We start from the raw sequence: 26,897 nt of genomic DNA on the forward strand, positions 1-26,897 counted from the left end.
AACGCATTTAAAAGGTACTGTGATGACTGGGCTAATCGTTGGCATATGTATCGTATATTGCTTCGAATGCAGCCTATTTTGAAAGCGACGAAATAAATTTTGATGATTAAACAATTATTTTGCGTTTTATTGAACAATTACCGGCACTTTTTTGACAGAATGTATACTACAGCTGCTTAGTTCGCAATGTCAAATATGTACGCTACCATTTGCAAAAGTTTTAAATCTTCTAACAGGGTGATTAATTTTGTGTCACCTTGAATTTGGAAACACTGATTAAAGCAACTTGCTTACGAACTAAGCGGCTATAAATCAACTCGTTTTTGTTCACTTAATTTGTTGTCGTTTTCCCACACAAATTACATAGCAAAGCTGGCTGGAGCAGAGTGATATTTAAGCGAGCAAAGAAGTGGCTTATGTAGATATGTACGAGAGCACACATGTTTGTGTGAGCATAAAAAATATACGCCTTGGTAAAATATAGCTATAACAGCAAGAGTGTCCGTTCCCTCAGCAATTCGTATGTTGTAAAATAATTCATTCACATACATACAAGCCTTCACACATATAAACAGTTGAACACTTCCCCACTTGCATCGCCCTGCACATTTCTATAAGGTCCGTCACTTTTGATGTTTGTTCTGCCAGCCTGCCAGCCTCAGCGCTCTATCAAAAATAAAATAAAATAATAATAAAAATAAAAAATGAAAAATAAAAAATCACAACAACATCTCTCCAACTATAACCAACTTTGTACTGCTATGCTTTGGGAATCGCACTGTATTGGTGTATCGGTGTATTGGTGTATTGGTGCAACAAAGTGTAAATTGTTGTATATTTGTTTGCAAAACGCGTTGGTAGTCGGTGCTGGCCATTAGGGCGCGGAGTGAGTGAGTGAATGTTTACGAGTATAACGTCCTTCGATGAGATCAACAGACCGACCAAAATAAATTGGTGCCACCAACAAACAATAAAATTTAAAGCGAAAAAATCAAATTACGGAAAAAGTTAATGAATAGTGGAAAATCGTGCTGCAACTGCACAAAGTTTGATGGATGCCCTACAATCGGTCGTTTGTTGCTGGTAGATTTTTTGAAAATTTTTTGAAAAAAATTGAAAATGGAAATTTTAAAGACCCAGTTAAGGTAAGTGGATCTATTTGCGGATTATTAAGGCATATCTACATTGAAGGTAATATCAAATAGTGCGACAAAAGCAATTGTGCTTAAATATTGCTTTCTGTTGCTCAGAGACCTTTTATTGTCTTTCACACACACACGATTTCTAAAATTTATTCTTTTCGCGCAATTTTCGAAAACCATATTTTGTTTCTTATTCCGTGTGAAAATTTTCACCCGTTACCAATTCTATGGAATAGCGTTTCTATTTTTGCTCTAAATCATAAAAGTGGCTTTTTGGTTCAATTTTAAAAATTTCGAATAAAAAAAAACGAACTAATTGAATACAAAGAAACAGGTGGCGCTAAAGTAATCCTCCTATCAGAAAATGCTATAAATTTTGCGATTGGCCCCTAATGTCAGTTCTGTTTTGACATTTGTGTAGTAAACACATGCGAAATACACGTTAATAAAGAATGTTACGCTACACTGATCCAGAAGGCGGAATATTGCTGAATATTTATTTGACCAATAATCGGTCGGTGACTTTGGCACAACGTGAATTTCGTCGCAGATTTCCTCGCCGTCCAACGCCTACTGGTGCAACACTGCGACGTTTAGCCGCTCGCCTCGAAGAGACTGGCACAACACGAGATGCTGCCAGGCGTGGCAGACCCCGGAGTAGCCGTTCTGCAGAGAATATTGCTGCTGTAGCCGAGGATGTCATGGAAACGCCGTCGACATCGACCAGACGACGTGCCACGCAAATGGGTATCAGTCGACGATCTTTACAGCGAGTTTTGGTCCAAAAGTTGAAGATGTTTCCGTAGAAAGTCCAGACGGTGCATCAGCTGTTAGCTGCTGACCGTCAATCGCGTCTAACAAACGCTCAAGCCATCCTTAATCACCACCAAGAGAAAGATGATTTTTCACCAAAAATAATCATAAGTGATGAGGCTCATTTCTTCTTCTGGGGCACTGAAAATCCGCGTGTAATCCACGAAGAGCCATTACACCCGCTCAAAGTCACTGTATGGTGTGCTATTTTCGCTGGAAGAGTCATCGGACCTTTTTTCTTCGAAGACGTCGCGGGCCAAACGGTTACTGTGAATGGTGAGCGCTACAAAGCAATGATCAACGAGTTCTTTTTGCCGCAACTTGATGAATTAGGATTGGAAAACATGTGGTTCCAACAGGACGGTGCAACGGAACACACTGCACGTGCCACAACCGATATGCTGAAGGATGCATTTCCCGGGCGCCTAATCTCCCGTTTTGGCGATTTGCACTGGCCAGAAAGATCGCCTGATTTGACCGCTCCAGACTTCTTTTTGTGAGGCTTTTTGAAGTCGCGGGCTTATGTCAACAAGCCTCAGACTCTTGCAGCTCTTAAAGACAATATCCGTCAAGAATGTGAGGTCCTATCGCCGGAAGTTTTGGCCAAAGTGATGGGAAATGCCATAAAAATGGTTCAAATGGCAATCAACTGTGGCGGCGGCCATTTACATGACATCATATTCTCGACTTGATGTAAAAAAATTAAAAGACCAAATAAAAATAATCCGCAAAAAGAATCAAAGTTTTTCATTTTTTTTTTTAATTGCAGCAAAAAAACATCGCAAGGTTACTTTTGCGCCACCTGTTATAAGGAAATCGATTTGTCAGCTGCATGTTATTGTCGACCCCTTCTAGATCATCTTCATTGCTGTCGTTACTGTCATCTTCGAATATTTTCAGCTTGGCCTTTCTCAATCCAAACCCCGCCCTGTTGTCAGATTTTTTTAGGACTGACAAGCAGCTGCTCCAGCAAGTTTACTCGTATAAAGATTTTTCCAATAAGAGGTGTTATTTTGATATTCAAAGAAAAATGCTATTTTTTAATATAAACGATCGGATGTTTATTTCATTATAAGTATGAAGAAGGTATGCCGTTAATAGTGGAGTATAACATCAGGCAAATCGCCACAATGATCACGCTTACAGGGCAATATCCTTTTCATGAAATTTTCCATTACCGAATTGCAAAGTGGCTGCCTTATGTCCTCGATAGCCTCACGAATCCCATCTTTGAGTTCTTCAATTGACCCTGGGCTGTTGGCATAGACCCTCTCTTTCGCGTGGCCCGAAAGAAGAAAGTCACAAGGTGTTAAATCACAAGATCTTGGTGGCCAATTGTGACCACCTTTTCGAGAGATAACACGGTCCGGAAATTTTTCCCGTAAAAGATCAATGCTTTCGTTGCTTGTGTAGCACGTAGCGCTGTCTTGTTGAAAATAAATTCCGGCCATAAAAAATCGCTAAGCATCTCTCTATAGCGAAAGATAACACCTGTTATTGGAAAACCCTTTACTCAGCAAGTTTTGCTGAGACTGAACTGCGCTTTCGTGTAGCCAGACTTTGTGATGAGAACCTTTGGGTTCGGTTTGTTTTTGCGGCCTATTTTTAAGAGCCGTTTACTGGCTTTTGTAATAGTTTTGGATGAGTTTTTCACTGTTCTTTGGGAACAATAGTACGAATTGTAAATTTACAGGGTTACTTAACAAAAACCTAAGAACTAAAATTAAATAGACAGTTTAAGTGATAAACAAAAAGGCTCAATAAATGCTTAAACAAAGACCTTGGCAGCGCAAAATCAAGATCAAGATTTCTAGAAAGCTGATTAAACTCTCCAAGTCCTCTTGTAAGAGGGGCAAAATTGAGTTTATTAGATCTGAAAGCTTCACCATTATTCGGATTATATGAACATAATTTGGATTACTAGGAATATTGGAACTTAATAGGCCGAGCAGACCTGAACAGTCAGTGGTTCCGCATTTTATTATATTTTACAAACATTAAGCTTTAAAAAAGTCCTCGGATCTCAAGTGATAAAACATTGATAAGCATACACTAAAGGATGACAAGGGACCATTAAAGTGAAGGAGTTGAAACAGAACTTATCAACTAGCGTTGAACTCTTTCAATTCTAAGAGATAGTGAGGATTATCGGATTATATCGGATTCCAGATGATGAAGCCATACGCCCGCTTCGAACGTACTAATGTATTATATAAGACTTTTCCAGTATAAGTTGACATATGCTTCTGAATAATAGAGTTAATAAGGATAACGAATGTAAAACCTTCTTAGGCATGTTAACAATAACGCACTAAGAATGATACAAGATTTAGCTAACCGAGGCAAAATTGTGAGAGTTAGTCTCGCTACTACATTATTTGGGGCAAGACAGCAAAATTGTACCAGCTCATTTCACACTTATTTTTACGCTCATCAAATCTGTCGTTGTTCCGACGGCCAACACTGATAGAAACAAGATTGTACCCATTAGAGAGTGCCTGATGCGGTGCAGTTGTGCAGTGTTGCCAACCCTATGTAACCTCTCAACCCGCTTCGCAATAAATTTAGTGCCTTTCTACGCTTAAAATACCAACATCTTTGAGTTTGATGGTTGTCTTTTGTTTTTAATTTGGAGCTATCAAAACTGTAAGTTAAAAAATGTTAAAATTAAAAAAGAGGCTAAAGGAGGCCACTTTTGCATTTAAAACTTTTGTTGAAAAGATTTCAGTGCTATTAAAAATGTGTTGATTCTTATAAAATTTGCTGTTTTGAAAGTTTAAATCTCAGTTTTTGCTCCTTTCGAAGATCATTTGAACTTCTTCTGAATATCGGATCTTCTTCTCTCTACTCTCTTTAACATTTAAAACCTTTTTATAAAATTTAAAAAGTAATTGAATTTATTGAATTCTTCCTAGCATTTAAAATCTTTTTATAAATATTAAAAATCCTTTGAATTTACTGAATGCCATATAAAGCCATGGAGGAATATTCATAGTAAAGACCAAGAAACAAAAATACTAGATAATACTGAAGAAACCATAAAAACTTTTTGAAGAATAAGCACCTAATCTTGTTGCATAACCTCGAATATAGCTAAAAAGTGTTTCTCGGTCTTTTCTCAAAGGAATTTTCGTAACATAAGGATGGATTTTTAAAACTATGTTCTTTTAATACGGTCTATTGCACATACCCATAACACATTTATTTAAAAAAATTAAAAAAAAAACGTACACAGTAAAAAAAGTTCATTAAAAATTTGCTTTTATTTCTTTATATGGGCATTGTAGTGATTTTTTTAATCAAAATTAGGCAGCACTGCAGTTGCGGGAGAGAGATTTGAGTGTTCCAAGGAGAAGAAGCAGAACAAGCTTGGAAGAGAATATAAATAAAGCGACAAAATGTCACGCACAAATAACACACGATAAATCACCAATACCAACAATAATTGCAATCACCGACAGTGTGACCAGATTATGAAAAAAGAAAAGCTAAAGAGAAAGAAGTCAAGTATTGAATTAGTTTTAAAAAATCTATATTTTACATAATTACAAACTTCACATTTTAATTTAAAGAGGCTAGAAGAATGTCAGGAAGAAAAAATTGAAACTCCAAGCGCTAGATAAAAAAAAAAGTTAAATAAAGTTACGAAAATGGTAATCTGGTAACACTGAACACCAATTGCATCAGAGTGGCGTCTGGAAAACCAGCTTATATTGCCAAATTCGTTGAGATCAAAGTAGCGGTCCCACACTCGGCGCCACCTTATTATTCTCTCCATCATACTCGGAGGGCTACGAAGTAACATGGACAGTCTCTTCATTGATTTTTTCCGAATAGGCCAACTCAATCTCAGTTTTTGCTGACTTCTGTTGCGAACAAAGCGCAGTCATCACATCTAGTTTAGGTTGGGATGACCTGGCTGGCTGAAAGCCATCACAGAGACCAATTGATCTTTAGTGTTACCAGATGGAACTAGACCTTTATGTTTCTTTGTAGTAGACATCTTCTGCGTCTTTTGCGAATCTAAGTAGGTGTTCTAGCCCCATAGAAGGTGTTCTAGTCCTATAGAAGGTTCTTTAGCGTTTACCTCTCTTCCAGTTCATTGCAAAATCTGCAGCTATCGTTGGTTAAAATATATTAACATACCTACGATAGTTCTGCTTTCTTTTCTAGACAGAGCTAGTACGAATTGGACGTATTTATCTGTACTCTGTGTACACATGATTTTCGCGGTTTTGCAAGTGGCTAGATTATTCCACCTCCTGTCTATTTTAATGTCCGCAACGATGTCATTGTATACCTTAATTAAAGGTTTCAGTATGTCGTTTTCTTGTTCGAATTGCCTGTAAACAGCGCTTTTTGCAACCTCATGCTCAATTTGGTTTCCTGCAATGCCCTTATGCCCGGCTACCCAATAGATATGCAACCATCTGTCTGCGGCTAATCTCTCTATTTCTTCCCTGCTTTTTAGAACATTTTTAGATGAAATTTCATATGAGTTTATTGCTTTTATTGCCGCTTGGCTGTCAACGTATATATTTATTTTGGAGTTGCTTGATGCCTTTTTTGCAAATGCTATTTCCGCAGTTTTACCATCACATTTATTAAATCAGCAAATCAGCTGATTCTTTCAAATTCGTTAAGGGCCGAGTAACGGTTCGATACTGACCACACCTTTGTATTCTGTACAACGTGTTAACTCACCATCACACCTTGATGAACGGCTTAGACGTATATAGTCTCCAACCAAAGAAGCTTTCACATTCACAGCCGTTGAAAAGTACTTAGGAACGATACCCAGTTCTCTCCATTTGAGATTTTTTTTAATAAAATCAGTAAAATCTTTTACATGATGTGGTTTTTTTTATATTTTAAAATATTTCCAATCTGTATCACTGTTTTTATCTAAGAAAACATAAATTTTCACTACATGCACAGAAGTTAATACAACTCGAAAATCCCTCGAGCAAAATACTTAAGAACGAAGCAAAATAATGGTGAAATCATAAAAAATGCACGCGAAAGGGAAAAGTATATGTCATATTAATATTGTGTTGAAAATCCTTTTTGCTTTATTTTTGCTTTGTACTGACATTATTAAATCTCTACCACGTGCAGTTGGAATGGGCTCCCATGCTGCCTTGGCCTTTTCAAATAAAAAAATAAAATAAAAAAATAAATAAGTTCCGCGTACACTTTTGCTAGATGTTTGGCCGATTTCCACCTCTTATTTGTTGCACCTTTTTCTACTTTATTGGTGTATCTATTTTGGTGTTTCATGCACGGAGATTCGACTCGGGCTCTTCGGAATGGAACTTCAAATAACTTAAAATTTAATTTAAAAGTTTCTTTAAAATTTGTGATATTCTGCGTATTGAGCGCATTTTTTATGTCGTTCCAAAGTCTATTGGACTGAAGTCGGCATTCAAAGGTGTCAATCCAGAACAGTGTTTAAACTTTTCTGCCACACCAGAAGTGGGTTTCGGATCACTGTGTTGTTGAAATATCCAAATCACCGGTAAATTCTCTTCCGCATAAGGTAGCGTTAGATTTTGAAGTATCTGAACGCACTTGACCGCATCTATGTACTTAGTCTTGCTATAAATTCTGTGAGTTCGTATGAATTATCTACTCATAAATTATACTCAGTTTCGTTGTTGTTGTTGTAGCAGCATAAACATTCCCCGTACATATACGAGGAATGCTGCTGAAGTGACAGTCCTTGGCCGGATATAAATCCGGGCCGTTGGGTTACGTAGAACCGACTGTCGTGGGAACGATAACTCAGTTTCGTGGCAAGTTTCGCTTGTGCCAAACATCTGAAGTGTCAGGCAGAAAAAGAAGCGGTCATCCTCGCGCGGGTCGAACCAGTGCAGCCATAAAAGCCGTTCAAGAAAGAATTCGCAGAAGTCCCCTAAGGAAGCATTTTGTCTTTATTTCTGCGAAAAAGGATTTAAGTGTACCAGGAAGATGCCTTGGAAGGCGTGGTTTTGTCAGCAATGGAGAGCGTTGGATCTTCCAAGAAGATGCCGCTGTAGCCCATAAGGCAACAACCACCCAGCGGTAGCTAAAAAAACATTTATGGGTTCATAGTCGCAAGAGATCAGGAGACTGGCCATCTGGAAGTCCAGATCTCAATCCATTGTATACTACAACTTGCAGTCAGAATTGGAGAACATGGCCTGTCGAAGACCTCACAGAAATTTGGAGAGTCTCAAACACCCTTTGGTTCGAGCAGCGACGTCAATATCCATGGAAACCGAGCGTGCTGCAAAAGCTGAATCGCGTAATCGTTTGAAGGCTTGTGTAAAGGCACTAAATGGGGACCATTTCGATTGAACTATGCCGTATATAACTATAACGGATATAACTGTAACAGAAATTATGGAAGGATTAAGTACAGTGTTTCTGAGAAAGTCGTCCTAGACACTGTAGACGTCCTCGTATTATAAAGGGTGGTTAAGTTTCAAGAGCCGGTGTTGATATTGAATTAAATACAATTTTTTTAGAAAATTATTGTCATTTCATTTTATTATGATAATTTGATATGGCTCAATTATGTATGGAAGAAAATATCGGCCAAATGACCGCCGCGGCTTCGTCGGCACACCTCCATCCGATGGTAGACATTTTCGATGAGGTTCTATGCCGTTAATGTGCCGAGTTATCTAATCCTTTAGCTCTTGAATTGTTGTTGGCTTATCGACGTACACCTTTTCCTTCATATAACCCCAAAGAAAGAAGTCCAACGGTGTCAAATCACATGATCTTGGCGGCCAATTGACATCGCCACGACGTGAGATTATTCGGTCATCAAATTTTTCGCGCAAAAGAGCCATTGTTTCGTTAGCTGTGTGACAAGTGGCACTATCCTGTTGAAACCACATATCGTCCACATCCATATCTTCCAATTCGGGCCATAAAGAGTTCGTTATCATCTCTCGATAGCGAACACTATTCACAGTAATTGCCTGACCGGCCTCATTTTGGAAAAAATACGGTCCAATGATGCCGCCGGCCCATAAACCGCACCAAACAGTCACTCTTTGTGGGTGCATTGGTTTTTCGGCAATCACTCTTGGATTATCATTCGCCCAAATGCGGCAATTCTGCTTATTGACGAGTCCACTGAGGTGAAAATGTGCCTCATCATTGAGGATGATTTTGATTTGAACGCCCGTTTTGATAATAATCCTGAATAACTTTAACGCGTTGCTCGATTGTGTATCTTTCCACGGTTTCAATTGAATTAGTCTGAAATTGGAAAATATCAAATGAAATGCAGAAAAAATCCTGACGTTTAGGTTTGACTCCCACTCAACATCGGCTCTTGAAATTTAACCACCCTTTAATTTAAGTAATTTCTGGTAAATGATTGGTTATATGACACGATGTCCAAAACTTAACCGTTTTCGAGATATTAAATTTTAAAAATTATTTTAAATATTTTTTCTCTTTGATAATCGAGAAAATTTTGTTTGGGAAAGCATTAGAGTCTGTATGATGCTCCGCCTATTTTATGAAATTACCGCTGATATTTCATTTTTTTATCACTGGCTGTCAACACCCATAGTACAAGAGCATAGTAACCCTTGTTTCAGGTATATTTGGCTTTAAGAAAGCATATTGGAATACTCTGTTAAATATATTTGCAAGCCATCTGCAGTTAATTATCACATCCCTGCTCCAGATGGGTCTTTAATGGCCTCATTGTTTAGCTGATAAGTGTGGCTATTATATACAAACACATTTTTCTTAATAATTTTGCAGGCCTTTAGAAATAAATATTGTTTCGCACATCGTAAACTTCCGCTATTGCGCTTATGCCAAAGCGATTGAACCTCTCATCCACTCGGTAGCGCACACAATTGCGTTGTTCGTACGTTGTACAATGGCATCCACAGACCGTTACTACATACACATATGCATGTAAGTATGTATGTATGTGCAAACGAATACACACATTTTTTGCGCACGTAAACTTAAAAAATCACACACCATAAAACACACTTGCAAACATACGCAAGCACATACTCGTCCACACATGCATGTGTGTATATGAAACTCTGTGTGTATGTGTGTGTATGTGCACGTTTTTTATTCGCTTTTAATTGCCATACAATAAAAGTTAAATGTTTTCAGCGCATACAATTCGTTAGGATGCCAGTGGAGTAAATTTGCGCTGTTTCGAATTCGGCTGAATCAAATTGAATCAATTCAAATATCAATACAGTTCGCTCTTTGTTTTTCGCGTACAAGTCTTTTTAGTTTGCTTTTCGATAATTTCCGATGTATTCATATGTCGAGTTGATAGCGGTGGTGTTCACTTACCCCCCATAAGTAATACCCTGTAGAGAAAATCGGAAATAGTAGAACGAATTTCTGGTTGAGAACTAGTCCGTTGTCGGTAATTATGGACCAGTTCACTTGTAGTGCTGAAAGTATCCATATCTACATATGCATGAAAATATAATGGAGTCGCGATAACTCATAATTCAAGGGATCACCAAAATAAATATTACGAGTTAACGCGATTTTTGAGTTAGTGAAATCATAATTCCTGTGCAAATCCAAAAGCATAAGTAATGATTAAAATACATTTGATATTGTTTACTATTTCGACCAATGAGAGATATATTGAATTTTTGTCAGACACAAATTAACGAAGTCGGTCGGCTCAAAAAAAAAAAAAATACGCAAATATCGAGGTGGCCAAAGTATTTATATTTTGGTTGAGTTATTCAAGGACCGGCTACCGTAGCCAAAAGGGTTGGTGTGTGACTACCATTCGGAAGACGTAAGTTCGAGTCTCCGTGAAATACCAAAGTGCAGAAAATACTTTCTGATAACGGTCGCCCCTCGGCAGGCAATGGCAAACCACCGAGCGTGTTTCTGCCATGGAAAAGCTTCTCATAAAAAAATATCTGCCATTTGGAGGCGCTGTAAAATTGTAAGTCTCTCCGTTTGTGGAACAACATCAAGACGCACGTCACAAATTGGAGGAGCAGCTCGGTCAAACACTTAAAAATAGTATAAGCATCAGATATATACAATTTAAGGACCGAACTTCCTTACGATTTTCAATTTCTTGCGAGTTGTCGCAATTCACTGCGCGTAGAAGGTGCCGCAAAATAGATAGATCAACCAATTTTGTTTTTGAATAATTTTTTACTAAATAAAAAAGATTATTTGGAGCGTTTGAAATCTTTATTTTGAGCTTTACGCTTTTTATATTCCAGCTGCCTAGTTTACAAGTCACAAATATGATTGAACTTATACGTCATTGAGCACTGACCATTGAGTAGATAAAGAATCTCACCGCAAATCATTCGCGCTGGTAGTATTGGTACCATAAGTGACACAATCTCAACCAATACTGAAGCTAGACAAAGCTGTCATCGCTGTTTTACGCCATCTCGAAGAGGTCATGTGCCAACTCACCAAGCGCCCCAGAGGCATTACATGGTCTTTCACTAGGCAACTGGAGGACGTGGGCTTTGCTGATGATATTTGACTGCTATCGCACAAATCGACTGAAATACAAGCAAAGGCGAACGGTTTAGTAACACTGGCACCCAAAGTCGGGCTGGTAGTAAATGTCGGAAATCCAATACATTGAGAATCAACCACACCAACAATAACCACGCAATGATAGATGACAAAGAAGTGGAGTTCATTGCTAGCTTCTGCTCTCTGGGCTGCAGTACAGCAGCGGACGCAGCAGAGCAGAGGCACACATCAACGACAGATTTAGCAAGGCAAGAGCTGCATTCGGGCGCTTATGGAAGACTTGGGCAAACTTGAAAATTTCCAGAAACACCAAGCTCAGGATACTTAACGCATCTGTCAGTCGACGTTGCTATATAGAAGTGAAACATGGCTTGTTTCGAAAACGATCACGCAGAAACTTGAATGCTTCACCAAGAAATGCTTGAGGATGATATGCAGAATATTCTGGCCCAACATAATAAGTAACATTGAACACTGGAGACAAACTTTCTGAGGAGTAGCCCATCTTACGTTAGTTAACACGCAGGAAATGGAATTGAATGGCCGACGCTCTTAGAAAATTGTGCCACAGTATCACAAGATTGGCACAAGAAGCTGAAGCCGCGGTCAGCCAAATAGCACCTGAGAAAGATAATTCATGCATGACTTACTCTCCAGAAACACAAGCTGGGACAACGAAAAGACGATAATCGAGTCAAGGGAGTAATCAGGAAAAAAACTTCGCCGTTTGGAAAAATTTTAATCTTTTGATAGGGTGATTAATTTTGCGCCACTTTGTATGATAAATACATATCTAATATTCAGAAAACTAAAGGCAAAAAATCGATTTTTTTTTGTACACTACGTCATGGCTTCGTGAGATTGCCATTACTTCTAATCCACGATCTTCTACGAGAGAATCAGTTGTTGAGTGCTTACTTTTTTGTTTCTATTCTCTATTGACTTTTCCTACAACCTGACAATCTTGTATTTATGATTCCAAGAGCTGTCTTCGCATCTTTTCTACATAGTAGTCTTTACTAAGCAAGACTCAAAGTCGTGCTTTTCACATCAAAACTTCTCTCGAAAGTATTTTTCGACTTGAAAATTTCGCTTGAGCCCAAATTGACTAACAACGAAAGCAAATATCAACTGACTTTTATAATCTCTACTCTAACAACTAAACCGACAGTTTGTTTTTCATTGAAATAATTTGTGGAAGTTAACTCTATTGTGAAACCAAAGGGTTTTCCAATAACAGGTGTTACAGGATTGGATTGCGCTATCGAGAGATGATTAACGATTTTTTATGGCCGGAATTGGATGGTATTGATCTGGACAAAGTTTACTTTCAACAGGACCTCGCTGCGTGCCACACAAGCATCGAAACCATTGAACCTTTACAGAAAAGTTTCCGGACCGTGCTATCTCTCGAAGAGGTGATCACAATTGGCCACCGAGTTGTGATTTAAAACCTTGGGGCCCCGTGAAGGCTTGATTTAAGACCTCAAAGATGGAATTCGTGAGGCTATCGAGGACATACGGCAGCCACTTTGCAACTCGATTTTAGAAAATTTCATGAAAAGGATATTGTCCTCTAAGCGTGGTCGTGGTGCCAATTTGCCTAATGTTATATTCCACTATTAACGGAATAGCTTCCTCTTTATAATGAAATAAACATCCGATCATTTACCATATATTAAAAAATAGCATTTTTCTTTGAATATCAAAAAAGTAATGCAGCTGAGGACAGTTAACATTTCTTAGAACATCACTGCATGAAATACTCCATTTATTTATTTGCAAAAAAGAAAAGGAACATGAAGTAGTTATGGTCTCAAATTTGCTGTTAACGCGCCTGCTATTTACTTGAGAAATTTCCTCTTGGGTACTCTAACCGAAATTAAATCGTACATTTCGCCCACCAGTGAAGTTGTTGCCAATGCTTATTTACATTTGTACATATGTATGTGTGTATGGATTACTGTAGGTCTATACAAAGTAAATTTATTTGTACATCAAATTTTATTACCAGATATAAACATAAAGCTTAGTCGCTAGCTCGAACTGCAAAAAATGGCTCCTAACTATAAAATATGACTCCCAAAATTAGAGCAGCCTCATAAAAAGACTATTTCAAAGTAAAGTTTTAGGGTCAATTTTCAAATGTAATGGAACCCGGATGCAGGAGCGGATTAAAATAGACATATCTTAGACAGTTTTGATGTTGCCGATGGATCTGTATCGAATACGATTAAATTGAATAAAAAAAACAATTTTTGCTGTCCAACAATTGAGTTGATTGTAAATTAATTACGTTCAAAAATTTGTGTACAGACATATACATATTTTTTAATTCGAATGAAAATGAAATGTATTCAGAAAATCGGAGGTGCTTACGTTAGTTTTTAAGAATTGTTGCTCCTAATCGCCTTTTCAACATGTTTTTTCCCTTGAAGTATGAAGTTCGTATGGGAATATTCAAGTCACAAGTCAATCAAACCAATAGAAAAACTATAGAAATTTAACTTGAATTGCTCCCACATCCACCATATTGGCAATATTTGACTCCCAGCGCCTAATGGCTGCTCGCAGACCTCAAAAAATGCTCGCCGACAAGAAATTTTGTTCGAATAAAGCGGATATCGTTGAAACTGAGGCCTATTTTGAGGCGAAAGATAAATCGTTCTACAAAACTTGTATTGAAATGTTAGAGCGGCGCTGGCATGATTGCGTTGCTCTTGATGGAAATTGCTTTGACGAGTAAAGCTAATTTTCAAAAAAACAAAACGTGTTTTCTTTGTTAGACCCGGGACTTTTCAGCCCATCTGTTATACACACTTTTCAAGCCAGCCAGGCTGAGCACTCGAAAAATGACTAATGACTTAAAATCTTAATAATTAAAAAAAAAGTATACAAATATATTGTAAAATAAACAGTTTTCGAACGACTTTTGAAGTGAAACTTCTTAGGCGTCGATGGACGAGCGAGAATGGAGAGTAAAATTTCAAGGCCATGCAACGTTTTGGGCATTTTCGTTCGGCGAGAGAGAAAAAAGATGTAACGTAGAGGAAAAGGAGAGAGAGAGAGCTATACCTTATATATTTTATAGTAATTTACCATCATAAATTCATCTATTTTCGGTTGATTATTTGCTGTTGACCGTCTGATATTTGACAGCTTGTTTTTTGTATAACTTTATTACGGACATCAGTCACAACGCTCTGTTTAAATATCGGCTTATTTAAGGTTTTTCGCAATGTAAATCCCTTACGTGGGTTTTCCGAATTGTTGCTGCAATGAATGAGAAACGTTCATTTCAGATTGCTGACACCTGAACACAGGGAAATATGTACATTTCGACATTCTTACAATTTCTTAACTGCTGATGGTCGAGCAATCTTTTTGGTTTTAATTCGTTCGTCCAAGTTCAGATCCATAGTCGTTGTGTACCGTATTTATTTGTTTCCTCGATAATTGGTAAATTAGGAATTTTTTAACTAATTTACCTTGAAGTATTACGAAAAAAGCAGATTGATGTTTAGTGCAAAGTTAGATGCGCTTGCTCTATTGTGAATAGTATGTAACCAGTGCTATTAGGTAAAATCAAGACACTTATGCCGAAGCAAATTTTATTTCAACTGCGCTGTTCGGTATTCATAGGGCAGATTCAATTTGAATGATGTTTAGGAATTAACGCAGTTAGGGCCTCCGCACACGGGTCGTATGGTCAGTGGCTTGTCCGCACACAATGCAACTACCTATCGTAAAAGTACGAGTTGTCAATATGTCGAGCGGTGAACGGGAAGTTACTTGTAAATTTTGTCTATTTGTATTCTCTGCAAATGTTGGGAATTTATTTAAATATATATTCTTTCTCTCTCTCTCTCTCTTATTCTCTCTCTTGGGTCTATCCCTCTTTCTTTGTCTGCCTTGAAAGTTTCACTTCTGTTATGTGTACTACGCTAGACACACTTTGGTTTTTATTTAAAATTTTATAGCGCATGATTTTTTTGCAAAGCTCGTTACATCCAAAGTTCGTTTTGTACTTCCAACAGAACAAAGGTTTTGTTAAGCATAAGTTAAGTATTGCAGAGACAGTTGGCTGGGCCACGCGTCGTTGTAAAATACGACATCGAAGTGAAGCTAAGGCATATTCAACAAAGTTGACGTGATTTCAATATTTCTCTCTTTTGAACTGTCAATGGACCTTTAAATTTCGTTAGGCTTTTTTTCATAACAAGTTCAAATTGCAAGCTGCGTGACTAATTTTAAATAACAAAATTAAAACAAAAAATGCAAAGCGGGTGCTGTATGTTTAAAAAAAATAAATAAATAATTGGCGCGTACACTTCTGTTAGGTGTTTGGCCGAGCTCCTCCTCCTATTTGTGGTGTTGTTGTTGATGTTGTTCCACAAATGGAGGGACCTACAGTTTCAAGCCGACTCCGAACGGCAGATATTTTTATGAGGAGCTTTTCCATGGCAGAAATACACTCGGAGGTTTGCCATTGCCTGCCGAGGGGCGACCGCTATTAGAAAAATGTTTTTATTAATTTTGCTTTCACCGAGATTCGAACCAACGACCTCTCTGTGAATTCCGAATGGTAATCAGGCACCAACCCATTCGGCTACGGCGGCCGCCTGTATGTATGTTTATTTCATGAAAATGAACCATTATAGAATTAGAAAAATTATCCAAGACCAAATTTCAAATGGCGGACTGATAGAGCCTAAACTAAACATACAACCCAAAAATGTGCCATATAGGCCTGGCGAAAATCCTTCGGCGGTACTATATTTAGCCCTCTGCATTATATTCATCCTACAAATAAGATATGCGGAAGATATGGTAACCATATGCCTTCCTATTAGATTGTATTCCATAATTAATCCGACCAGGGCTCGTAGACCACTACTCCTCTGTTTGGAAACGAAGTTTGCTACTAAATTGCCAGACGTTTTGAAGACCTCTTGGGTTTTAGAACATTGGACTGATTCGCATGTGTCAGTATGTATTGCACAAACGGCTTTCATGAGACGTAATACTGACAGCCTTGATGTACTCGACTGTTCCCGCTATACTTGGATTTAAATTGACTACAGTCCAATTGAGCACTCCACGGAATCGAACTTCGCAGAATCATCAGGCAGTTTGTCGGCTTGAACAGCACCGTATCACGGAAAAGGGTTTAGGCTAAGCATACATTTCTGAAAAGTGTTTGAGGAAGTGCGAGCGGTTTCTAAGGCTTTTAGAGGGGTTTGGCTGCCATTGCCTGATTTTAACTTCTGGCCACCTTTCGCCAATTATCCAATCTGCGATTTTATGTATTGAAAGTAAACAGTAAAACATTTGACGTTAATACCCCGCTTCAGTACCATTTTCAGTCTTGAAGCAGGCGGTGTAGAATCTTCTTACCGAAACGGAGTATAAACTTCTTACTGCCAAAGAGAACGTCTTTAGGCCTTGTAGGGAAACTAGTGACATACTTCCTTTCAAAAAATATTCCAGGCGCCAGTTTGTCAATAAGCGCCAAAAAACAGATTACATGACTCTGACAAACTTCTAATCAACTCTGTGTAGCCAGAATTCCAATTGCCGTACCGCAATCCACAAGAATACAGTTGCCATATCCTTTTCATTGCCTTCTCATGAATCGCGGCAGAAGGTTAAAAACCCATTCTGACGTTTTACTCATTTTGCGCTTCGCAGTCTTCTTGGCTTTGTTGAAAAGGGCATTCGCTTTTTTGTAAGATTATCAACGAATAAACATCTTCGGAAGACATGCTTCGCATTTTGTTTAGAATCTCTTAGGACCTTCAATTCTGAGTTCCACCAGGGGACTGACCTAGATAATGTGGGTCGTAGATGGTGTGCCATGTACTTAGGGACACATAGTTATGTCAATGTGTGTTAAGGTATTGTGTGTGCTAAGATGGGTGGGAGACCCATCATTCAACACAGTCAAGTTAGATGCTAAAATAATATCTTCAAGAATTTTATCTCTCCGCCAGGCGTTGAAATCACCCACTATTAGTATTGGTGTATTTATGGAATAAAACAAAATAAATAAAATAAATAATTAATAATTAAAACATTTTTGAAAACCATCAATGCAGAAAGTTTGACCTCACATTTTTGACATTTTTCCTATGGTCGAATAATGTTCGGATTTTTTTCTTTTTCCGCCCTAGGCCGCCTGTATTGATTATATTATATGTATGCTTTGTTGATACGTCCCTGCACATGCAAGAAATTTGCCACGCGTATTCTAGGCGATCAATGCTTTGATGCGTTAAGTAAAGATTTTGTTTGGAGGTATTTAATGATTGTGATTTAATGCTAATTTGATCATGAATGTCTTGCTAATTTAAACCAGTGAGCAATGGATGCAGGGGGGGCAATGGAAACAGGGCGCGATCAAGTCGTTAAAGTAGAGTATGGACAACTTTTCGTGCGTTTAAGCGCTCATTTTATGCCCACGTTTAAACTTGAGTCGTATCTTTTAACACTTTATTTCAAAGTACACAAATAAAAGTAGTACTTTGCCATATAACAGCTCAAACAGCCAATATTAGGGCATATAATACGGAGAATGGTTCCGAGTAGTCTGTATTGTTACTGCTTCCGTTTCGCATTCTATTATGGTCCGTCAGATGCGCCACGCCACTCGGTTCAGCGGATGGAACGCATGTTTTTCTCCCAGATGCTGGATTAACTAAATCTGAAAAGCAAGAAAGAATTTAAAGGCATATTGCCAATTTAACCCTCTAGTAACCAAGACCGCCTGTAGACGGCCTAAGTTTATTTCACGCTTATTCCCTTTTAAAATACCATTTCGTTACTTTTTAAACTCTTTCTAATTCGGGGAAGTCCCAAAATTATTGCTGGTGCATTTACAGCAGCGTCTAGTTTTTTAATCAGCCGTCATAGTCATTTGAAGTCGGAAAATAGTGAAGTGCGGTTAAATTAATTATTCTGCAAAAGTGGTGTATTTTAAAAATTAAATAAAAATATTAGAATTGTATTTAGCTTATAATAAAAATTATCATAGTGTTTCTGGTTGTGTTCAAAATACGAAAGTTAAAAATAATAACAAAAAAAGTGTTTCCTGTATTTTATAAACCGTTGAAGACAACCCGTCTAGAAGCGGTCCTGGGATAACTCGGAATAAATAACACTATGCGGTAAGTTTGAAATTTTGATATTTTTAGAGGGGGGCTAAGATTAAAGTTTTGGTTTTTTAGAAATGGATCAACGACAAAAGTGTAAATTATCATCCCTCAATGATTAAGATATTGCAACATTTTTGGATTTACTAGAAATCGACGATGATACAGACGTGGAAGAAAATTTGGAAGATCTTTTAGACGAGGATGTGGACGATGCAGAATTACCTATCGACCCTGGAATTGACGATTCTTAAATTTGTCAGATTATATGCTGGAATCAGAAGTGTGTGTCAATTTAAATGGAAGTCCCGCGTCGTTTGCACATGTATTATCCCCATCTACTTCGACTTCCTCAAATATTCCGCAATCAAAGAATCGCAAACGCAAAGCTGCTGGTGAGCAGGTTGTCGGTCAACGTATTGAAACTATCATAACCGATCCAGGTGAGTTTGTTGGGTCAGTTAATGATATCGATCCTAAATCGCAGACCTTTAAGAAAATGTTGTGGCGAAAGAAGAACTTTGTGCTAGATAAATCAGCGATTGGTTTTTCTGAACCCGATTTGGGAGATTATATAAAAAGTCTTGACACTCCCTTTAAGTGCTTCGAGTACTTTTTGAGCGACAGTGTCATCGACCATATCGTGGAACAAACCAATCTCTATAGCGCTCAAAAGAATATTAGCACTACCTTTTCAACAACCAACTCGGAAATACGAAAATATGTATATTGGTATTTTATTTTATATGTCCGTGTTTCGCTACCCAAACGTCCGTTCATACTGGATAATAATTCAGTATAACAATGTCACGAAATCGATTTGATCTAATAAGAAGCAACTTGCATTTCAATGATAACGATAAGTTACCTGATAAAAATGCTCCAGATTACGACCGTTTGTATAAAATAAGACCTATCGTGGATCATTTCAATAACAGGTTTCAGTCCATTCTGATGACTCAACGTTTATGTGTCGATGAACAAATGTGCGCAACGAAGATGAGGACTTTCCTTCGACAATATCTGCCAGATAAACCACATACATGGGGTATAAAACTCTTCGTTTTGTGTGACTCCTTCGGATTTTGTTATAACTTCGAAATATATTTTGCGGCGCAGGAGACAATGCTGTTCTGACTGATACACCAGATCTTGGGGCATCAGCGAATGTGGTGGTCCGGTTGTCCAGTAGTATTCCAGATTTTAAAAACCATATAACATATTTCGACAACTATTACACGTCACTGCCACTTCTGGTTTATCTAAAATCACGCGGAATACATTCGCTGGGAACTATTCGTTCAAATCGAATTCCGAATTGCAAACTTCCGACAGATCTTGATCGGAGGAAACAACCCCTTGGGTATTCAACTGAATTTTGTGGATCTGCTTTAGGAGTTGACATTTCTTTATCAGTTTGAAAGGACAATAATATAGTGCGACTCGCATCGAGTTTCGCAGGCGAAAAGCACTTCAAGAATGAAACAAATGTTATAAACAAGGTGTCGCGGTTCGTCCGCTCAGAAAAAAAATTTGTTGATGTCGATTGCCCCAATGTAGTCCGTGAATATAATAGTCATATGGGAGGCGTCGACCTCATGGATGAACTAATTGGGCGATATAAGATTCCGGTAAAGAGTAATAAGTACACAAACCGACTTTTTATACACCTGCTTGATATGGCCATGATAAACGCTTATGTTTTGTTCAGAAGAATTAACAAGATTGACACGCATGCTAGGCAGTACCAACTGCCGAACTTCTGGGCAGAGATCGCATACGTACTCTGCAAACAACAATATTCTTCAATACCAAGAGCTCCAGGTCATCCATGACAAACTCCTCAAGTAAAATTTACTGGAAGAAAAGCTTACTTACCTCCTGACGACGTTCGCTACGACGGAGTTGGACATTTTGCAAAGTTTTTATCACGCACCGGTAAAAAAGGTGCAAATATCCTGGCTACACCTCCGAAACTCAAATCGTGTGCCGAAAATGTACTCTGAATCTTTGTTTTTCCCAGCAAAAGGACTGCTTTCACAATTTTCACCATAAATAATTTGCACCAACTGCCTATTTATGCCCAAAAGCATGCCTTACTTTTGTAGACATTTTTCTAAAACTATTTGAAATAAGACTGACTGTTTTTTTTGTATTGATTTCTGTTAAAAACTTTCTATTTTGTTCAATAAAAGTACATAATACACTGAATTTGCAAGTTTTTCATTTAGATTTTTTTGGCGTTCTTTCCCAAAGCCGCTTGCAGGCGGGGTAAGGTTTTATTCCTATATAATCGGATCAAGGAACAAAATTTCACTTTCTTGATAAGGAACCTATAATTTTACCATAATCCCCACCCAAAGCAATTTTTTTCATTGAAAACTAAAATTTGGGCACTAGAGGGTTAATGACAGATACTGATCTCAAAGCATTTTTTAAGACTTTTTTCACTAAGGATTAACTTAATTGTATTGTTTTTATTTCTAATCAAATGTTTAGTTGCACTTCTCAGAAATCAAACCCAATTTTATTCAGAGTGGAAAACATTTTAAAAAGAAATTTTATAAAAGGGAAAAAAACTCATTTTTTCTGTTTATCTGCCTCGAACCATATAATTTAAATGTAGCTGGAACTAAGAACTTAAGATTGGAAGTTTCATTCACCAAAAGTGAACTTTATTTGCTGTTACATGTATAGAAGACCTTGTCACGAATATTTCTATTTCCTTTATACCAAAAAGAACTGAGGAAGCAATTCGAATATTGCGGAAGGTTAAGGCAAAGCAGCTCATGCAACCAATGTGAACAAATAAACAATTGGCGGCACATTTCTTTCTCACTTATACGATTATATACATGCATGCATGGTAGGGAGACAAATTCTGACATGCTGATGCTTTTGAATCCCGAAAATTCCAGTACTAGCTAGTATTAATCCCGAGATCTCGAAATCAAAATTTGATTGTAATAAAGGCTTTTCAATTTTCTTCTGGCTGGAGGAAGTACTAAGAGGTGTAGGTGTATGATTTTGTAATAATTTTAAAGCGGCATAAGATTTCAATGCTAATGAATCCAAATTTAAATTAAGCTTTTTTTTTGTAAAGGGTCTTTCATAAGTGACACGTATATGTCAGTAATGAATATTTCTGAGATGGTATTATACTTTTTTGTGTGTCATTTTCGACAATTGTCAAGTGGACAGATGCACAATTTTACACGATAGAACAACGCGCTAAAATTATTGGAACTTATTATGGCGGAAAACCTGGCAGCGAAATCCGCGAGGAGGTTGGAGTATTCACCTGCAGAGCCTTCGGTCACAGCTCAATAGGAAAGTGGAGCTCAAGTTGCACAGACTACATGACTCCGTACTTTAGTTAAGAGAGGAGGTTTCGCACTACAATTGAAGAGGAGGGATGGCACAATGGCTGGAAGCCTGGCCATAGAACTTTTCACATTTATACAGACGGCTCTGAAACTTCAGATAGAGTGGGAGTGGGTATTTACTGCTCAAAACTAAGGATAAGGCAGCCTATCAAGCTGCCAGACCACAGCAGTATTTTCCAAGCGGAAGTTTTTGCTGTGGGGAAAGCCGCGGCTGTGCTAGTCTACACAAGAGCAAGAAAGAACTCCACAATTAATATATACGTGGACAGTCAAGCAGCAATAAAAGCAATAAGCTCATATTGTATTAAGTCCAAAAATGTTCGACGGAGCAGGGAGGCCATAGAAAGGCTAGCCCCAACCAGTAGGCTGCATATCTACTGGGTACCTGGTCACAAAGGCATTATGGGGAACGAAACAGTAGATGAGATAGCAAAAACTGCTTCTAGATTACCTTTTGAGCAAGAGAACGACATACCAAAACCGCTAAACGCACTATACAATGAAATAGACGACCACATGAAAAGGCGAGTGGAAGCTAGGTGGACTAACCTGACCACATGCAAAACAGCAAAAGTTATGTGTAGAACTAACGACAAACAACTGACTCCATTCGTACTTACACTCTCGCGAAAGGACTGCAGAACTATCATAGGTATGCTGACAGGTCATAATCAATTGGCTGCCCATGCGTACAAGATAGGGATTGCTAACACGGACAAATGCAGGAAATGCAGAGAGGATGTTGAGGAGACTTTAGAACACCTTCTGTGCGTTTGTCCGGAATTATTAAAAACGCAACTAAAAAGCCTGGGAGCCCCATTGTTTGAGGGCCTGGAGGACGTCTCACAAGCGGATTCCCCAGCGCTGCTTAGATTCGCCAAAAGCGCTGACATCCTTCATTATGTCTACTTTAGGTATTCATAGAGGTCGGTCTCCATCTGGTATCGCTAGGAACCAAACGGTCTATGCGTGGCTTGTTGCCAGTCAGGCTAACCTAACCTAACCTATTATGAAAATGGTCGATATTTCTGAACAACATATCGCAAAAATCGTGGTTTTTGATGGAAATAATCATCCGAATGATTCGACAATTCAAAGCTTGGTGAACAAATTGCAAGAAACTGGTACTGGCGAGCATAAAAAAAGACTGGTAGACCTGTTTGGGTGTTTTCAAAAAGTAAAGTCTATGTGAACAAGCCAACAATGATTCCAGACACTGAAGCACAACTTTCGGATAGAGATTGCTGAACCCAATGCGATAATGAGTGAGTGAGACTTTGAAAACTTTAATTCTCGTCTAACAACCGTCAAAAACGGTAGTTGAATACCACAAATTTTTATGCGGAGTATCGCAATATTTAAAAAAAAACCTGATTTGCGTGCCAGAAATATTGAAGGTAATTGCAAAGCAGGTGAGCTTGCAAGGAAAGGTACAACACCAATCGTTCACTCAGGTACTGCACGAATACCGGTTCGCTTAGCTACGTGCAAATTATTAGTAGATAGGCACCCTATCAATGCTGCTAATGTCTGTTGCAGGTAATCAGCCTTTTGTCAATTAAGAAGGGAAACTTGGCCAGAATGGAATCACAGCCGCACAAAATCGCTATTGAATCTTAGGAGATATGATACGAGAAGCACGATAGGTGTGCTAACAGGGCATTATCCAAATAGAAGGCATGTCAATAGGCTGGGGGTACCACATAATGACTTTTGTCGAAGCTGTGATATTGAAGAAGAGAAACCGTGGAATACCTCCTATTTACAGGCATTGCTCTATACGAAAAAGGCTTTCCACGCTGAAGTTCGTCTTTATTGTTGATGGAATAGAAGAGGTATCACAAATAGGGTTGCCAAATAGGGTTAACAGAATTTATGAAATCCACAGGTTGTCTCAGAGAAGGCTCAGGAGTGTAAAGAACGAGCTTCAGTGGTATCACAATGGACATATAATATTAAGGCTTAAGTGTGCCGGATGCAACCAATCAACCTGTCCCAATCTAACCTATGACCGCCTATAGCCGTGCTCATGGTGCACGGTGTAATTTTTCACATATAATTATCAAGAGCCGTATTTTGAATAATAATATTGAAACCTGAAGTAATGTAAAGGTTTCCATGTTTCATTTTAAAACAAAATCTAGGCGCACCTTATGAAAGACCCTTTATTATTAATTAAATTAAATTGATACATTTTGAGTACTATCTGTATTCGTAATCTGTAAGAAATGAAGATTTTCCCTAGAGTGAAGAAACAAATCAATAAATAAATAATAAATTTCAACGCACCAATTTTGACGTGACAACGTCTTATAATTCGATTTAGCTGGCTGCACGCACGAAAAAATGTGTCGTTACCTTGCTCATTTATCGTTGCCTTGCTCATTTGCCGTTACCTTGCTCATTGTCGTTACCTCCAAGCGAAAGCGCGTAACGAACGACAAAGCAAACAAAGCAAACGAACGGCAACGTTCGACATCTTGCTTTCCCCTACTTAAGTGAGCGTATATATGTATGTATATGCGCATATGTACATATTTAAATTCACGTATTTGTATTTGCATATGCCTTCTTATTGATTATTATTAATTTGATTTACTTGAAGAATTTAAAATAAAACCAAGTTTGTTAATAATACCTGTTGTTTTAATGTTATTATTATTATTATTTTTATTATATATGAAGGAAAAAATGTATGGTAATATTTACCATATACCTTATAAGATATGTTGTATACTAATATATGTATTATATATAAACATGCATATACATATACAATTTCGCGCAATTTTCAAAAAGAACAAATCTATATGTGAAGATGCATACAAGTCATATGGACATATTAAATATACGAATCTATTCCGTATGCAAGCAAATGTAAGCTAATGTGCTTGAACTGCAAGCGAGAGCGCGGAACGAACGACAAAGAGCACAATCGGCCCCCGCGTTCGGCAACTTTCGACATCTGGCTCTGTCCTACTTGAGTGAGCATATATATGTATGTATATGCGCATTTGTATATAAATTCACATATTTGTATTTGCATATGCCTTCTTTCTGTGGGCATGGTAATGAACCAATTCTCTGTTGAGAATAAACGATGATAGGAAAAATAGGAAATGAGAGGGAGTGTTTCGCGTGTAAAGTGTCTTGAAAAAGGCAAATCGATGATGGTGCCTCTTAGTGTTGTTGACTTATCAACGTCTGATGCACAATCGAAATTGAACATATCTTTCATGAATTTGATAAATGTTTCGTCATTTTTCACGTTTGTGTAAATGTAACTTGACCTATTCCATTGCAATTCCATTCACCTCCTCCTCTATATCCATACAAAATATCTATCAAACAAATAAAATTAAAATTTTGTTTTGAAAATTGCAACCATTCCATCAATATTTTCTTATGACGTTGTCACGTTAAACTATCGTCAGTAAACCGACTTTACAGACAACCTCTTTTTTTTGTTTTTTTTTTTATTGAAATGTTTTTTTATTGAAAAATAATTCATTCTATTAGATCCACAACTAATTTCTCGCTGTTTTTTTTTATGAAAATGCAACTTTATTCTGAAAAAATGGCTACAAGTGAATCATTGCAAGTATTGCCCATCGCTAGCTACTACTTTTTCCCGTCTTTCTGGTAGATCTGTCCACGGATCAAGCCATTTTTGGATGTTTTCGTATCAATGGAACTGCTGGCCAGCTAGACCATGTGCCATCGATCGGAACAGGTGATAATCGGACAGCGCAATTTCTGGAGCAAATGGCAGGTGGGGTACGATTTCCCATTTCAGTGTTTCCAGGTAGGTTTTAATGGGTTTGGCAACGTGAGGCCGAGCGGTGTCATGCTGTAGAATAACTTTTTCATGCCTCTCCGCGTATTGCGGTCGCTTCTCGCGCGGTGCTCGGCTCAATCGCATCAATTGAAGTCGATACCGATGCCCAGTGATGGTTTCGCATGGTTCTAACAGTTTATAATAAATAACACCAACGTAGTCCCACCAAATACATAGCACAACCTTCGCAGCGTGGATATTCGGCCGAGGTGACGACGCAGAAGCATGAACGGGCAATCTCCATGACTTCCTTTTCTTTGGATTACTGTAATGATTCCATTTTTCATCACCCGTCACGATGCGATGAAGAAAACTCTTGCTTTTTGGCCGCTGGAACAGTTCTTCACAGGCGAAAAAAGAAAAAACGACGTACAACATATCTTGGTTTTGACTCATAGGGAACCTGTTTCCGAGTAATTTCAAAGCATGCAGTCACTTGGAAATGGATTGGCGGGTAACTCCTAATACTGAAGCAAGCTCTTCTTGCGTTTGACACGGATAACGGAACCTCATTGAGCAATGCCTCCAATTCAGCGTCTTCGAAGGTTTTTGGCCTTCCTTCACACGGACGGTCGCCAACATTAAAATCACTGTCTTTGAAGCGACGGAACCAATCTCGGCACGTTGTTTCACTTAAACCAGCATCTCCATAAACTTTTTGTAGCTCTCAATGCCCTTCAGCCGCCGTTTTTTTTTTTTTCAAATAAAAGAGTAAAATCAACACTTCCCACAAATGACGATTATTCGGCACACAATCAGACACTTTCATAAAATCAAAAGTATATGATACCAAAACAAAATCACTAATGTGTCGAAGCAGTTTGTTGACCGTATGTCTGAGCTTGGTTTATGACGTTTAGGTTATGTTAGAATCGACTAGCACACACTGCTGGCGGCATCTATTTACAAACAGCGGGAACTAGTTTGCCCAGTATTTACATGAAATACAAATATAACTGGAAGACGGCTTGCAGAAATTTACATCTGTTTGCTATCCGTTAAAGTTTCTGGAACAAAGTCATTTGGTTTTTTTCGTTTAGGTCCTCGGCATTGTTCA

The sequence above is a fragment of the Anastrepha obliqua genome, chromosome 1, assembly GCF_027943255.1.
Source record: "Anastrepha obliqua isolate idAnaObli1 chromosome 1, idAnaObli1_1.0, whole genome shotgun sequence".
In the NCBI taxonomy this organism is placed as follows: domain Eukaryota; kingdom Metazoa; phylum Arthropoda; class Insecta; order Diptera; family Tephritidae; genus Anastrepha; species Anastrepha obliqua.